The sequence below is a fragment of the Globicephala melas genome, chromosome 10 (genome assembly GCF_963455315.2).
Source record: "Globicephala melas chromosome 10, mGloMel1.2, whole genome shotgun sequence".
Taxonomy (NCBI): domain Eukaryota; kingdom Metazoa; phylum Chordata; class Mammalia; order Artiodactyla; family Delphinidae; genus Globicephala; species Globicephala melas.
In genome coordinates, this window is record NC_083323.1 from 36710012 (window position 1) to 36728473 (window position 18462).

Genomic DNA, 18462 nt, shown 5'->3' on the forward strand with positions numbered 1-18462 from the left:
GGAAGAATCAAAATTGTGAAAATGACTATACTACCCAAAACAATCTACAGATTCAATGCAATCCCTATCAAACTACCAATGGCATTTTTCACAGAACAAGAACAAAAATTTTCACAATTTGTATGGAAATACAAAAGACCCCGAAGAGCCAAAGCAATCTTGACAAAGAAAAATGGAGCTGGAGGAATCAGGCTTCCGGACTTCAGACTATACTAAAAAGCTACAGTAATCAAGAAAATGTGGTACTGGCAAAAGAAAAACAGAAATATAGATAAGTGGAAAAGGATAGAAAGCCCAGAGATAAACTCACACAAATAAGGTCACCTTATTTTTGATAAAGGAGGCAAGAATATACAATGGAGAAAAGACAGCCTCTTCAGTAAGTGCTGCTGTGAAAACTGGACAGTTACATGGAAAAGAATGAAATTAGAACACTCCCTAACACCATACACAAAAATAAACTAAAAATGGATTAAAGACCTAAATGTAAGGCCAGATACTATCAAACTCATAGAGGAAAACATAAGCAGAACACTCTATGACCTACATCACAGCAAGATCCTTTTTGACCCACCTCCTAGAGAAATGGAAATAAAAACAAAAACAAACAAATGGGACCTAATGAAACTTCAAAGCTTTTGCACAGCAAAGGAAACCATAAACAAGACGAAAAGACAACCCTCAGAATGGGAGAACATATTTGCAAATGAAGTAACTGACAAAGGATTAACTTCCAAAATTTACAAGCAGCTCATGCAGCTCAATATCAAAAAAATGAACAACCCAATCCAAAAACGGGCAGAAGACCTAAATAGACATTTCTCCAAAGAAGATATACATATTGCCAACAAACACATGAAAGAATGCTCAACATCATTAATCATTAGAGAAATGCAATTCAAAACTACAATGCGATATCATCTCACACCGGTCAGAATGGCCATCATCAAAAAATCTGCCAATAATAAATGCTGGAGAGGGTGTGGAGAAAAGGGAACCCTCATACACTGTTGGTGGGAATGTAAATTGATACAGCTACTATGGAGAACAGTATGGTGGTTCCTTAAAAAACTACAAATAGAACTACCGTACGACCCAGCAATCCCACTACTGGGCATATACCCTTAGAAAACCATAATTCAAAAAGAGTCATGTACCACAATGTTCATTGCAGCTCTATTTACAATAGCCGGGACATGGAAGCAACCTAAGTGTCCATCGATAGATGAATGGATAAAGAAGATGTGGCACATATATACAATGGAATATTACTCAGCCATAGAAAGAAATAAAATTGAGTTATTTGTAGTGAGGTGGGTGGACCTAGAGACTGTCATACAGAGTGAAGTAAGTCAGAAAGAGAAAAACAAATACCGTTTGCTAACACATATATATGGAATCTAAAAAAAAATGGTTCTGAAGAACCCAGGGCCAGGACAGGAATAAAAACGCAGACGTAGAGAATGGACTTGAGGACACGGGGATGGGGAAGGGTAAGCTGAGATGAAGTGAGAGAGTGGCATGGACATATATACACTACCAAATGTAAAACAGATGGCTAGTGGGAAGCAGCCACATGGCACAGGGAGATCAGCTCGGTCCTTTGTGTCCACCTAGAGGGCTGGGATAGGGAGGGTAGGTGGGAGATGCAAGAGGGAGGAGATATGGGGATATATGTTTATGTATAGCTGATTCAGTTTGTTATAAAGCTGAAACTAACACACCGTTGTAAAGCAATTATACTCCAATAAAGATGTTAAAATAAATAAATAAATAAATAGGCAAGTCACAGAATGGGAGAAAATATCTGTGAAATGTAAAGAACATGTATCCAGGACATATATAATTCTATAGTTTAATAATAAAATTCCAACAATCCAATTCTTAAGTGTGCAAAATATTTGAACAAACCTTTCATAAAAAAAGATAAATACTGGCCAGTAAGCACATAAAAAGTGCTGAAGATCATTAGTCTCCAGGAAATAATAATTAGAATTACTACAAACCCTACCAGACTGAATAATATTAAAGTTTGAGCACACCATCGTTGATAAGGATGTGAAGCAGTTGCAACTGACATATATTGTTCATATAGAAAACGGTACAGTCACTTGGAGGAATGTCTCACAGCAATTCCATTCCTAGGTATTTACACAAATAAGATAAGAATAGATATTCATAAAAAGATTTGTACAATAATGTTCATGGAAGCTTTATTCACAATAGCCTTAAACTGCAAACAGCCTAGGTGTCCATTAATAGAAGAATAAATAAACTGACTAGGGTATAATAATGATAGGATGAAATACTATTCAACGATAAAAAGGGAAAATGTACTAATATATAAATGACATGAACAGTTCTCAAAATAATTATGCTGAGTAGAAGAAGCCTTAGAGGAAAAAGTGCATACTCTTTGACTCCATCTATAAGAACTTCTAAACAGGCAAAATTAAACTATGCAGGAAAAAATATCAGAACAGCGGTTTACTTTTGGATTGGGGAATGACTGGGATAAAGCACGCTGGCGATGCCAGTGTTCTGTACCTTGATCACAGTTTTGTTACACAGGTCTGTTTGCATCTGTCAAAAGTTTGTTAAAAAACACTTAAGATTTGTGCATTTTTATGTGTGTTTTATATCAAAAGAAAAAAAGTATGAGCAAAATATTGAATTCTAGTTATATATGCATGCCGAACTATTTGGGGAGAAATGTACTGATGTCTGAAATTTATTTTGAATTACATCAAAAAATAAGATGGATTGATGGATAGATAGATAAATAGATGGATAAATATGTAGTAAAATAAGTATAAAACATTTTAATGACAGAATTTAATGGTAGATATATGAATGTTTGCTATAAAATTCTTTCAACTTTATTGATGTTTGAAATTTTTCATAAAAATTTTGAAAAAATTTAAAAAACATTATTCTTAAATAAGTTTAGCTAAAATAAAAATTATTAGAGGCCTTGAAAAATATCACTAGATGTAGAAAATTAGTGTTAGGATATGGAAAAATTTGGAGGCTATATTTTATAAGAAAAATGTTAGAAAAGAAGATGTTCAGCCTGAAGAAGAAATTAATAAAAGTAGACATAATGACAGTCATCAAAGATTTAAGAACTTTCAGTTTTCTTTTGAAAGAGAAATTAGTGTAGATTATGAGAAAACATTTTAGGTTACTTTGTAGAAACCCTTTTTAATAACCAGCAATCCAACCTTGGAATTAAAATGAATAATTATGTTATACTGGATATATGAAGGTATGATATAAAAACAATTCCTGAATTAGATGAGGTCTGGGATTAGAGTATAGCAAGTATAGCAGATTTTTGGTTTTGCTTACAGGAAAACAAAGAGTGCAGAAAGAGAATGTGGGGCAAGAGAAATTTGTTTTTGTTTTTTAAGAAAGAAGAAAATACAGCATGATTATATGTTAAGAAAGATAATTCAGGAGGAAAGGGAAATATAGGAGAGGGACAGAGAGGGATACAATGGGAGCAAAACTCCAGACTATGATAAAGCAGGTAGAATGTAGTCATAAGTGACAGATAAATCTATGATAAAAATGCAAGTAGTTCATTCCTTATGATGGAGGTGAGGCAGAGAATACGAGTACAGTGCAGTAGATTGAGGCATATCATGGTGAGAGAACGAAAGTGTTCTAATAACCTATGAATATATGTCTCAACTGCCTAGTCCCTGAAAATTCTGAAAAAGTTTGATTTTTGAATTTTCTTATTTCATGAGAGAGAAATAGAAAAAGAACAAGAAGGATACCAACATTTACAGAATACGTACTACATTCCACACACTCTAAAGAAACTTTACTTGTGTTATCACATTTTATACTCATAAAACTCCTGAAATAAAGGCATTAGTGTGACTATTGTATTGATATGAAAACTGAGAAACAGAGAGATTAAGCTCTTTGCCCAATATGATACACTGAAATGACAAAGTCAGGATTTAGAACAAAGGTCTGGCTGACCTTAGACTCCTTGTTCTTTCCATAACTCATCATTGTCTAAATAATTGAAAACCACACGCAAGAAACTCCATTCAAATTCATTTTAATGAAAAATTAATACTAATATGTTTTTAAAATCTTTCCTAGGGTGCAAATATTATGATAATTGTTTGAAACAATTATTATAAACTTTCTTTATTTTCAGTTTTCAAGGACTTAAGACTACATTGGCACTCTTGTGGTACTTAACAGACAATCCCTAAGGAGGGCACTTAGAAACTAATATGTATTTCTTATAGTTCAAAATATGTCTTAATTTGCTAATTCATCCATTTTGTTATATAATTTTGATGCCCAATAACTACTCATATTTTTTTTTGAAAATGACAACACACCATATGTTTAATGTAGAAAATCCAGCACTATTTTCACAGTCTTGAATTTCAGGTAAAATATCTTGTATTTTGAAAATAGTGCAGTGTCAGAAAGTAACTGTCCACATGGTGATGAATATCAGTAATTCTTTTTCATTTGTCTACAGTAGGAAAATCAGTTGTGTATTCTGCTATTTTATTAGTGTGCATGGTCATTTATAAATCAACAGCTTAACTTTAACAAAAATTTTGCATTGTTAGCAGGTAAATATCTGATGTTGTCTGTGCATGGGAGATTTGATAATACTTGAGAAATCTTTATAAACTGGAGAAAAGAAACTCTTATTCTGCTTTCTCTAATTATTATTAATATTAAAAAATCTCAGAAATATGTACATCATCAAAAGAGTTATATATAAAGTTAGTAGAATACAAAATAATTTTGTTGGAAGTCAAAACAAACTGCTGCACAAAGAAGCATACTAATATTACATGTAACTCCACTCCCCTCCCCTCATCCTTTTTAATTACGGAAACAAATAACCAAGACAGAACAGGTCTTAGAAAATGTTAAAAATGTTAAGGTTGCTCAAAATGCAAATTTTCAGGAAAAGCGTTATACAATATATAGGGATATAGGAGACAAGTCTGTTGTTTTTAGAAATACAAGTTATAACAATTTAGAAATATTTAGATAAATTATTTTATGATGAACACTCTGGATGGTATAGTATAGAGAGTCTGGATTATGCTGACTTCTTAAAAAAAACGAGTATTGCGCTTCTGGAAGGCAGTTAGGTGGATCCTTTTGATCCCATGAAGCTTTTATACTTTGGGCAGTTTATTTTAGTTATATTTTTACTCCTAGGGTGCGGTCTTACTTGGTTGTGGTATGCATGATTCTTACTCTTAAGATTTGGCTTTCAAGGATTTTACCTGAAATTGAGTGAGTGATGGCCTTGCAAAGAAGTTCTCTTCACTTTGATCAAGCTGAAATATCATGGTGTGACCATGATTCAGCCATGCAGCATTAGGTCTTGCCCTTTGCATCTGCAGTGCAGCTATTGATCAAAGACTCATAAGGAACCCCACATAGGCTTCTGGATCATCATCATTAGCCTTTGCAATTAGCAGCCACTTCATTAGCCTTAACTTCAATCTGTGATCTTTAGTTCAGGGAAACCATGGCTCATATTCTCTGTCTAGTTTTGTAATTATTTATGGTACAGAATAGGTCCAATACCAATTACTCCACTGTAGCTGGAAGTGAAAGTTATATAGATAAATTATTAACCCAAACAGAATGAGGGTTTTGTTTTGTTTTTTCTCCTAAAAACTCTTTCCTGAAGGGTATGTATTGAATCAATTTTAAAGTCACAGGTATTCTATGTATATTGTAGGAGGGAGTAAGTCAATATTACCTTTTGTAACTTATGCTATTTGTTGTTAACTGAGCTTTCTAGCATAAAGTAAAATTATGCAGGTATTAAATCAAAGAAAGAAAGAAAGTGAAAACACTGTTAACTGTGCAGTTCATGGGAAAAAGCAGTGTGACCACTTTAGTTTTTCCTTTTTAAAACTTTACACATTCCCCAGCTCTGTTAATTGAAAAGGCCTAGAGGCAATGAAAACATACTAATATTGAGCTCTTCTAGCTTTCACATATTGGTCTCTAAATTTCTTTTCCCAGTAGAAAAAGTAGGCTTCTTGAAAACATGACTGATTTCAAGTCTGGGTCAGGAAATGTACAAGAGAAGTCTGACATCCCATTGTGCTGGAAAGTAAGTTATAGAAAATAAATGAGTTGACATCAAAGTTCACAGGAAGTGTCACCTACTAAAGATGAGAGAGTGTGAGTCTCAAAAAAAAAAAAAAGACTGACTTTGTTTAATACACAGTGAGTACTAAAGGTCATGAGTTTATCACAGTATTTAAAAGAAAGGAGAGAGAAAGAAAATTCACTCCACACCACAGGAAATAGATAGCATAGCAATTATTCTAATTGAATTTAAAGTATGATACTTAAAAAAAAAAAGAATTAATTATTCTACCTTCCCAACATAAACTATAATTCTATGTAACAAAAAGACCCTAGTAGATGGAGAAAACTGTCTTTTATAAGAGAAGAATTCCACGTAATAAATGCAGAAGAAATGACATAATTAGAAAACACTCTTTTGCTACTATTAACAAAAGAACTGATTTGGACAATGGTCAATAATGGATGCTAAAACCATTAGGTGAAACTTGATGGAGAATTTTGCAACGAAGGAAACAGACTGCAACCATATGAAACTACATATCAATCAGTATCACTGAACTGAGACAATTGGACAATATGTGCCTCCAAAGAGATGCAATATGATGAAGAAAGCATCATCTATAAAATATTTTTGCAAAAAAAGAAAACAAAGTACTTGAATTGAATCAAGTTTTTGAGGACTTATATCCAGTCTAACAGAATACAGTGTAAAATGCCACAGGAAATAATCACCCAAACCAGACTGTGGATCATCTATAACTAACCTAATTTCCTCAAAAAAGCTATGACAAGAAAAATAGAGTGGGAGGAGGGGAGACTTTTCTATATTAAAAAAATAAAAGAGACAGAGAGAGAATGATTTAGGAAATACGGTACCCAATACAAAGAAGGGACCCTTTGGATTGGATTCTAATTTTTAAAAAAGCAAATATAAAAGGATATTTTTCAGACAATTAAAGGCATTTTAGCTGATACTAAGAAATTGTTAATTTTGTTAATTGTTCATAGTAATAATGACATTATGAATTTTTAAGAAAATTACTTTCTTTGCTTTTGATGTATACTAAAATTGCATGAAATGATATGCTGTCTGGGATTAGCTTTAAAATACTTCAGCCCTATCCCCACCCTCACCATTTGTCTTTCCCCCAAAAAAGGGTAAGGAAGATAGACTGAAACAAGTACAGTAAAATATACAGAATTTTTGAAACTGGGTGATGGGAGTCACAGGAGCTTATTTTACTCTACTGCTGTGTATGTTTGGAAATTTGATTAATGCAAATTTATAACAAGATAATAAAGATAACTGTGAAGTTGTATTTTACTGTCTTTGAAGAGAAATGTTTAAAACAGGCCTTATTTTAAAATGTGATGTTAATTTCCTCAATTGTCCTAGACAGGAACTTGAACTCAGTTCATATGTAGCATCAGTATGATACATATACCCAGCAGGAAACAGATGGCACCCTCAAAGAAGTTAACTGACAGAAGTTTAATGGCTGAATTATTTTTAGAGATGAATTCAGAGTGAAGGAAACCAAGGGATGGTGAATCCTAAGGGATTTATGGAAGCCAGTATTATCCTAGGCCTGAAACAACAAGGGCAGGGAATGAAACAGTGTTACTGTAATTTTTGAGAGCTGGAGCCCTGGGAATGCGCCACAGGAAAGGAGCTAGAGCTGTGGAGACAAGACATGCGCAGGAAAAGCATCATCTTCTATTCCCCTGCTGGTGTCTTCCATCTCCGTAGTCCAGCTAGAAATCAGAGGCTGCAGTCCACAGAGGGCAGACTACAGGAGCACACAGTAGGGCAGAGGTGGGCAGAGAATTGATGGTAGATGGGGGAGGTGAGGAAAAGTGCAATGGAGAAAAGTATTAATCTAAGTGTTTATTCCACTATAAATCTGGTTCTGATTCGAAATAATTTCGTAATGTAAGGTAAAGTTTTACAAGGTTTTCAGAAGTTTCATAGTATGTACAATATCTGTCAAATTGGTGTTTTTGTAATTCTTAAGTTGCCAATTGCTTCCATATCTTGGCTTTTCTGAGACAACATGGATGGAGCTTAAGGGTATTATGCTAAGTGAAATAAGCCAGAAAGAGAAAGACAAATACTACATGGTATCACTTATATGTGGAATCTAAATAAAAAGTCAAACTCATAGAAACAGAGTAGAAAAGTGGTTGCCAGGGAATGGGATGTTTGAGAAATAGGGAGAGTTTGGTACAAACTGTCAGCTAAAAGATGTCTGAGGTCTAAGGTTCTACTGAATAACATGGTGACTATAATTGATAACACAGTATTGTATAATTTAAATTACTAAGAGAATAGAACTTAAATATTCTCACCAAAAAAAAGGGATAAATATGTTAAATGATTCCTCCCTAAACGGGAGGAATTATTTCACATGTATATGTGTATCTAATCATTACGATGTAAACTTTAAATATCTTACAATTTTGTCAATTATAACTCGATAAATGTGAAAAAAATCATTCATTGCCTTAAGTGGAAATACTAACATGTTAAATTTTAATAATATTTGATCACTATATTTATATTTTAGAGTATACTAAAACGTCCTTTTTCCCAATGCTATACTTTCTCTTTCACTTGCCAAACTTTTTAATAATATTTTAACCTCTGTTTTTAATAAATATGGTCACTTGAAAGACAACCTGAAGTTAAAATTACTATTAATCTTCAATTCAAATGATAATTTACAGAATTCTAAAATGAAGGTATCCATTAAAAAATGGCATCCAATAATTTTAAAAGCTGTGTCATGAATGTGGCAAGAATTTAAACACAAGAATTTAAATAAAAGATGTGTTGGAAACTATATTTGAAAAACTGCGTGGACCAAGACCATGCTATTTCTTTGAATTTCAAAACTGTACTAAACTGGCAAGAAAAGAATGAATTTAGTCAAGAGATTTTGAGCACCACAGTCCCATTCAATTGTGTATGCATTGTATAACTGAGTGAATAAAAGCTACGTTACAAGTTAGGATTCAATCTCTGTCCATTTGACCCACATATTCATATAGTTTTCAGTAAAAGAGAAATGACACCAGGTCAGTTAAACAGGCAATGAAAACTTTTTTCAAGACTATCACAACAGAAAAGACAGACTGTTGTAATAGGGCAGAAGTATTGAACTCAACTCCACTGAAGCGAAAAGTGGAAAAGTACTGAAGGACATGGGGGTGAGGGAGGGGAGGCTCAATCAATGCGAATAGGCTAATTGATGCTTATAGAAGTTAGGTTCCTACCCTCCCACAGAAACTGGGAGATAGGGGTGATATGTTTCTTGATGATTACATTTCAGAGAAATGAATCCCAGGTCCTTGAGAAAGACATTCCTGGGTTGTAGAAGATTTACATCTCCAAAGGGCATAGAAATAATTTACAATTGCAAGTTTTCTAAAGTAAATGTTCTAAGAAGGGAGATCAGGGGCATATACTAAACAAGAAACTTGGTTGAAGTTTAGTAAAGCTGAGGGGAACATTAAGGAAAGTCCATCTTGGTCAGCTACATCAATATTCAAATTATTGGATTGAAATGAAGATGTCATAAAACAATGTATTTTGTATTTGATGTTTTCAAGGCATTTAGGAATATATTACTATTCAAAGTTAATCCTACATTTAATCTCTAGAGAATCTGGTTAACTGTACATTTTGTTTTACTTCAAAGAGTTACACTTTCATAAAACTAAGGCTTCCATATACCAGTAAAATGATGTGAGGACTCTATCTTAGACTGAGTAAGCAGCCAATTTGTTGTCATAGATAATGAGGGGACAGGAGCAGCCCAACTGTTGAAAAAAGTAATAAACCTGCCTGTTAACTACTGAAAGGAATTCTATTTACCAGGGATCCTTTGTGGGAGGGTTGGCATAACCATAAATTGTAAATCAAAGCATAAACAACCATTGCATGACAAAAAATTCTTTCAGGCAATTCAATGAAGAAAATCCACCAGAAAGTTGTTCTCTTCTCTCTTTTCTAATTGATATGTAATTTATGTTCCAAAAGGCTCTAGTCTCTTTTGGCTTAAAACTTTATATCTGCTGCTCCTTAAGCTGTCTTGTTTTTTAAGCTGGGTGAAAGTACACAGGGGAATATGTTGGTAGAATATTTAAGGGAGAATAATTCTATAAAATCCCTTGGAAAATGTAAGCAAGGAAAAATAAGTTGTATTTTTGAACAAAGACAAATCTAAGGTTACCTTCTCTTAGATATGACCAAAATGCTGGAATTGAAGACATTTGGAATAAATATGTTTTTATAAAACAAAAGAATGATTTATTTAGGTACAGAAAGAATATTTGCAAATGTTTGAGGAAAAAAACAAGAAAGAAAAAAATCAACAAAGGATTATGATGAAAAGTTGTGGAAGTGGGGAAAAGAGGCCATTTTCTGAAAATACTGATGTCCAGTTTACATCTCAATGAGAAACTGAACATTAATATTAGAACCAGTTTATAGATATAGCCTTATACTATTTGTAGTTTTGTAGCTACTCATGCTTAAATTAATCATTAGAACATAAAGTATAGCTCATTTTTGTATGAGGTCACACACTTAAAAATATATTTATATGTATATATGTTTTTTCCTTTTCAAGCTCATTCTTCTCTATCTGCTAATAAATTTGAAGTTATTCAAAGCAAAGCTCACCACCAAAGCTCTCCCTATCAATTACATCTATGACCGTGTTTTTTTGTTGTTTGTTTGTTTACGCACCTGAAGGAAGATAGCTAGATGAGTCACAGCTCGTATATCTGATCTAGGACTGTAATCTAAGCTCCAAAGAAAATACCAACAGTTTACCTGGCATCTTCTCCTGGGTGTCTGAAAGCACCTCAACATATCCGAAGTTGAATTAAACCCAAACGCAATCCTGTGAAAGGCAGCACCCTGCTCACTTCCCTTTCCCTCACCATCCTCCTTATCCAGTGCTTTCCCATGACTTGTGACTTTTACATCTTAAATGTCTTTTGACCCTTTTTGCTTCTCTCCATTTGTACTGCCACCAACTTCATCCAAGCTAGCATCCTTTGACATCTACATAATTGCAACAGCCTGGACCATCTACATCTTTCTTCCTTACCCTTTCCTCACCTCCTACACCAACACGTTTCTGTCACTCTTCACTTCAACTAGAGTGAGCTTTCTCGAGTGTAGAGCTAACCACCACATTAACCTCCTCTTCCAATTTTTTAATGGCTTCCCTTTGCTTTTAAAATAAAACAGAATTATTTTATATGACTTTCAAGAGTCCTACCTTGCCAGCCTTATCTCACCCTAGGCTTTCCCTTGCTGTTTCTCAGCAACCACACTGGCTTTCTTTTGCTCTTTTACCACTTCACTAACATACTACATACAGGCATACCTTGGAGATATTGCAAGCTTGGTTCCAGTCTACTGCAATAAAGTGAATATTGCAATATTCACTTTATATGGATTTTTTTGGTTTCCCAGTGCCTATAATATTCACTTTTACACTATATTGTAGTGTGCAATGACACCATGTCTAAGCAAACAATGCACATACCTTACTTAAAAACTCTATTGCTAAAAATGCTAACCATCACCTCAGCCTTCAGTGAGTCGTAATCTTTTTGCTGGTGGAGGGTCTTGCCTCCACTTTAATGGTTGGTGACGACCAGGATGCTGGTTGCTGAAGGCTGGGGTGGCAGTGGCAATTCCTTAAAATAAGACAACATTGAAGTTTGCTGAATCAATGGACTTTTTCTTTCACGAACAATTTCTCTGTAGCAGGCAATGCTGTTTGATAGCATTTTACCCACAGTAGACTTCTTTCAAAATTGGAGTCAATCCTCTCAAACCCTGCCTCTGCTTTATTAACTAAGTTTATGTAATATTCTAAATCCTTTCATAAAACTAAGGCTTCCATATCCCAGTAAAATGATGTGAGGACTCTATCTTAGACTGAGTAAGCAGCCAATTTGTTGGCTGATTGTCATTTCAACAATCTTCACAGCATCTTCGCACTGTGAAGTTTCCATCTCAAGAAACTACTGTCTTTGCTTATCCATAAGAAGTAACTCCTTATCTTTTCAAGTTTTATTATGAATTATTGTAGCAATTCAGTCCCATCTTCAGGTTCCACTTCTAATCCTAGTTCTCTCACTATACCCACCACCTCTGCAGTTACTTCCTCCACTGAAGTCTTGAACTCCTCAAAGTCATCCATCAGGCTTGGTATAAACTTCTTCCAATCTCCTGTTAACATTGATATTTTGTCCTTTTCCCATGAATCATGAATGTTCTTAACGGCATCTAGAATGGTGTATCCTTTCCAGAGGTTTTCAATTTACTTTGCTCAAATCCATCAGAGGAATCAATATCTATGGCATCTGTAACCTTAAGAAATGCATTTTTTAAATAATAAGACTTGAAAGTTGAAATTACTCCTTGATCCATGGGCTTCTGGCGGATATTGTATTAGCAGCATGAAGAAAACATTAATCTCTTTGTACGTCTCCATCAGAGCTCTTAGGTGACCAGATGCATTGTCAGTGAGCAGTAATATTTTGAAAGGAATCTTTTTCCGAGCAATAGGTCTCAACAGTGTGCTGAAAATATTTAGTAAACCATGTTGTAAATAGATGTGCTGTCACCCAGGATTTGTTGTTCCATTTAGAGAGCACAGGCAGAGTAGATTTAGCGTAAATTTTAAGGGCCTTATTTGGGAATGGTAGATGAGCATTGGCTTCAACTTAAAGTCACCAGCTGCATTAGCTCCTAACAAGAGAGTTACTTAACCTGTCCTTTGAAGCTTTGAAGCCAGGCATTGACTTCTTCTCTCTAGCTATGAAATTGCTAGATGGCATCTTCTTTCAATATAAGGCTATTTCATCTATGTTAAAAATCTGTTGTTTAGTGTAGCCACCTTCATTAATGATCTTAGCTAGATCTTCTGGATAACTTGTTGCAGCTTCTACATCAGTTCTTGCTGCTACACCTTGCATTTTGACATTATGGAGATGGCTTCTTTCTTTAAACCTCATGAACCCACCTCTGCTAGCTTCAAACTTTTCTTCTGCAGCTCTTTACCTCTCTCAGCCTTCACAGAATTGAAGAGAATTCAGGCCTTGCTCTGGATTAGGCTTTGGCTCAAGAGAATGTTATTGTTGGTTTGATCTTCTATCCAGACCACTGAAACTGTCTCCATATCACCAAGAATGCTGTTTAGCTTTCTTACCATTTGTGTGTTCACTGGAGTAGCACTTTTAATTTCCTTCAAGAACTTTTCCTTTGCATTCACAACCTGGATAACTGTTCAGTGCAAGAGGGCTAACATATGGCCTGTCTCAGCTTTCAACTTCCCTTCCTCACTAAGCTTAATCATTTCTAGCTTTTGATTTAAAGTGAAAGACATGTGATTCTTCCTTTCACTTAAATACTTAGAAGCCATTGCAGGGTTGTTAATTGGCCTAATTTCAAAATTGTTGTGTCTCAGAATAGGGATTTTGAGAAGAGGAAGAGAGATGAAGTAACTGCTAGTCGGTCAATGGAGCAGTTAGAACACACACAACATTTATCAATTATGTTGGCCATCTTATATGGGCATTATTTATGGTGTTCCAAAACAATTACAATAGTAACATCAAAGATCAGTGGTCACAGATCACCATAACAAGTACAATATTAATAAAAAGTTTTGAAAAATTGGGAGAATTACCAAAATGTGACAAAAAGACATAAAGTGAGCAAATGCTATTGGAAAAATTGTGTCAATAGATTTGCTCAATACAAGATTGCCTTGAAGCTTCAATTTATTAAAAAAAAAATGTAGTATCTGCGAAGTGCAATAAAATGAAGTATGCCTGTGTATCCTGTCCTCAACTAGAGGTTTATGCTTGCTAGTCCCTCTGCTTGAAATGTTTTCTCCTCAAACGGCTGTATAGGTTCTTCTTTAAGGTTTTTGCTCAAATACTGCTTCCTCAGCGAGATCTTCCGTGACCATCCTATTTAAAATTTAAAACTTTTACCCCAACTTCTACACTTCCTATTGTTCCCTCTATTCTTTCAATGCCCTAGTTTTTCTCCATGGCTATTATCAACTTGTTGTATACTATATATTTTACTTATTTTGTTTATTTTATGCACCATCCCATTAGAATGTAATCTCCCTGCCTGAAGGCGTTTTTCTCTGTGAACTGGTAATACCAAAGAGCTTAAAAGAGTACCAAGAACACAGTTCTGCATATTCTCCATTTGCTTTACCAGGTCTGCTTCAAGTTCTTTCCCTGCATGTTCTGTGCTATGGGAAGCTGGCCTCTACAGATTACCAATTTGGACTCGTTTGCCCTCTGGCTTTATACTTGCAGAAGTTTGCCAGTGGGAAATACTTTCAGAGACTCAGAGGAGAAAGGAAATTTAGGGTTTATATTTATTCCCATTGAAGCACCCCAATAGTGGCTATGTTTGCCTATTTAAGGTCACAGCTGTCCCATAACACCTTTCCAAAGGTTCTAGGATCCCTAGGTCTGGCAACTGCTAGCTGTCCTTGCCCCTCAGGGGACAAGTCTTCTGTTTTAATTGCTAGGCTTTTGTCCTGTTTCTTTTGTTCCTTCAACCCTTCCTACACCCTTGTAACTTATCCTTCACTGAATCTCAGTTACCCACTTGAGTGTGCCATCTATTTCCTGCAGGTACGCAGACTGATAAAGTAAGCATTTAACAATGAGACCAAAAAAATAGTGTTAATAAAATTATTTCTAGGAAAATAAGATGTGTAAAACATGGTATATTTCTAAGTACACTGTTAATGCTCAATAAATATGTACTAATTATTAGACCAAAATTTATTCTCAATATTGGCATCAATAAATTCTGTATAGCATTTTGTATACAGTATAGCACTTCAGCATTTACTACAGCACACAGTATAGCATTTTACTAAATCCATCTGCCCTTTCCCGGGTTAAAATATGTCATCAATAACCAGAAAGTAATATAGTAATAACTTTATTAAGACATGGGTTTTCATGATTAATTTGTTGTCATTTTATAAAAATTCAAGTGCGTTCTCTAAAACTGCTGCAGTAGCAAAAATATATTTACTTTGTTTTATGTTGCTGGGTGACTCCTCTGTGTACAATAATGTAGTTCAAATACAGCTTAATTTATGATGCAAGAAGAAGATAAATCATAGAACAAGGATTCTAAAAATAGCCGGTGATTACCTGTCAGCAATCTGAGCTTCAGACTGCTATACAAAGCAACTCACTTCACTTGAGACAGTAGTCACAAAATCCAAATGGCCAAATATAAAGCTATGGGGAATTCAACAATTAATTTAAAGGTATGTTTCGAATTCTGTGTTCTACTTAACGTTGTGCATAATTTTTTTTAGGAAGGTAAATCTACATGATGCTACTTATGACTTTTAAAAATTCTCCCTAGTGAAGAAATCAACACTGCGGCCTTCTGTATGGAATTCCTCTTAAGCTCACACCTGAGCAAAACGTAATCTCTAAGACATTGCATGGGACCCCAGAAGATCTTTAATGAGCTGAGATAAGAATTACACTGATGTCTACAGGGAGTCCTACAAGTTCTTCTTTGCCAAGAAGATAAAATTCAAAAGAGGGAGGACCAGAGTCTTTGGTCAAGATACAAACTTAAAAAGAAAATTATACAATTTTATTTCTATAGCCACACTATGTAATTTATTTCATACTGTAATTGTAATTTTTAAACTACATAATTAGCAATTTTAGTTTTAGTCATTTAATCTAGTCATTTACTTTTATCAACAGTACAAAATACATGATTCTAAATAAATCTGATGTTGTTTAAGGCCAAATGTCCTTTGAGATATTTCAAATAAATCCATGTGGAATCTATATTTCTGTCATTCATATCCACTATGACTACAAAAGGCAAAAAAAGCTTCATATTCCCCTACTTTCCACAAATTCATTTAATTCAAATTATTCTGTGTCAACTACATATGACATTTGTCTTCCACAATTTATAGTTAAGCAATTTGTCAGAAATCTCTTCACTCCTGGTACCTAGAACCCAACCAGCTGTTTTCAATTTTTATCCTTTCCAAGTCTTTTGGCTCAGTGACAATATCTCACCTCAAAAAAAAAGTCATTGATGTCTTGGGATAAGATGATGAATAAGAAATTCCTTTGGAAATTTCAATATTCTCTATATACAACAATTGTTGAAAATCATATTTTATTCATATTACCTTCCAGATTGATTTGTATCTTCTGCAACAACGCATCTTTTTTTTTTCCCACGCTGTTTGGAAACTTTGTTATCTATATTCTTATCTCTTGGAGCTAGTAATGCCATTCTTTCTAATTGTCACTTATTCTCAGCTCTGGAGTATACAGTGTCCTTGACCAATTTCCACCCAATGCCGAATTTCTGCCTATGCTAACTGTTTGAGGATGTGGACAGACCCATAGCCACATTTTACAATTAATTGTAGGGTCTGCTTAGGGTTCCCCTGGAGTTGTGCAGTGTGGGAAGTAGGATTTCTCTGTGGATAGGCAAGAGAAACAAGCTTAAAATCCTACAAAAACATTTGCTAAGTATGCCCCTAATGTCATAATAGAATTAGTACAACTACAAATGTAGGTACCCATAATATCACACCATGCAAAAATTGCTTCTGGGAATTAAAGGCTCTTCCAGTTCCTCAGTCTAATGATAAAAATGGTCAAAAGTTCAGTTTGTTCACAGATCACTTAGGATAAGGAAATGCCTTATCATGCTCCAGAGAGTCTAATTCTGAACATTTCCCACTCCACAGTAAAATAAAGACTGCTATCCTAACTGTTGTGAGTGTTCATCTTAATTTGTCTAATATAGCTACATTTTTAAAGATCTAAAAATTTTAAGTTCAATGAAAATCTATGGAAGATTTTTAAACAAAGTTAATTTAAATTTGTTGATATTAAAATAGCTTAAAATGTAGTCAATAAGAAGATCAATAATTGTTTTTAATTCAATAACTTCATTAATTCAGTAACTTTATTAATAATTTATTAATCAGATCATGTGACTTTTTTCCTCATGGAATTAAGATTCCCAACTTTGACTACTCCCACTTGACCATTGCAAGCTAGTGAGAGGCAACAGCTATGGCACATCCCTTTGCTGAGCTTCATGCCTATGCCTCTTTGTGATATAAAGGGAAAAGTAGATGGACTGGAAAGAGCAATGAGAAATGCATAGATGACCTCTATGGTGCCTTTTGGCTTGAAGAGTCTGGGGCCTGAGATTATATACTAAATTACTCATTTAATTCCATTTCTGCCTAGACAGTACTCTTTACATTTAGCAATTACATTTGGCAATTATAATAAATTAAGTTTTGAGATAATTGCTGCATCAGGCATATTATAACATTTCATTCCAGGGGTTTTTACTGAATTCATAGAATGTTGCATTTTTCTCTCCATTAACTACCCCCTCCTCCGTTTTTGCTTTCATATAAAAATATTTATCAAAGTAATTTGGACATACAGTTTAAAAATACATAATACTGCAAATCACACTCTCCACTGCTAATCTTCAGCAGTAATCATTTCTCATTCATTGTCTCTTATGATATTTACCTACAAATTTCTAAGTAACATGTTAATGTCATTACTTACTAATTTGTATCTTTGTATAAAATATATTGACTTCCTTTTATGGCAGGTAAAGATTTTGTTTCCTTGTGTTCTTGCTATTCCCTTTCTTGCACTCAATATGGAAATCATAAGTTTTAGCTTAATCATTATTCAGTGCTTAGATTATATGGCTATGTAAATGTTATTCATTGTTGAGTATATTGTGATTTATATTTCCTTTCTTGAATATCTTTTTATAAAGTTAATAACTTTTTAATTTTTTCATAAATTTGTTATTGTTTTTGAATTCTCTGGTGAAAGCCTATAATCACAAAGATGATAAAATATGAAAGAGTAAAATGTTGAAGAAGACACACCAATGGAAAATTTAAAATGCCAAAAGTTCATCATATTAGTAGAGTTTTGCAGAGAAAGAGAACAAATAGGATGTGTGTATATATGTAAACATGTATATCTATCTCTATCTAGCTATCTATTTTTCTATCTATCTATCGAGAGAGATTATAAGGAGCTGGCTTACACAATTATGGAGACTGGCAAGTCCAGATCTATAATGTGGACCCGCAGGCTCAAGCCCCAGGAAAGCTGACAGTGAAGTTCCAATCTGAAGGCCAATAGATGAAGACTTAGGAAAGTAACAGATACAGATAAACTCCAAAAATAGTCTGCTGGAGAATTTGCTCCTGCTCAGGGAGGCCATTCTTTTTGTTC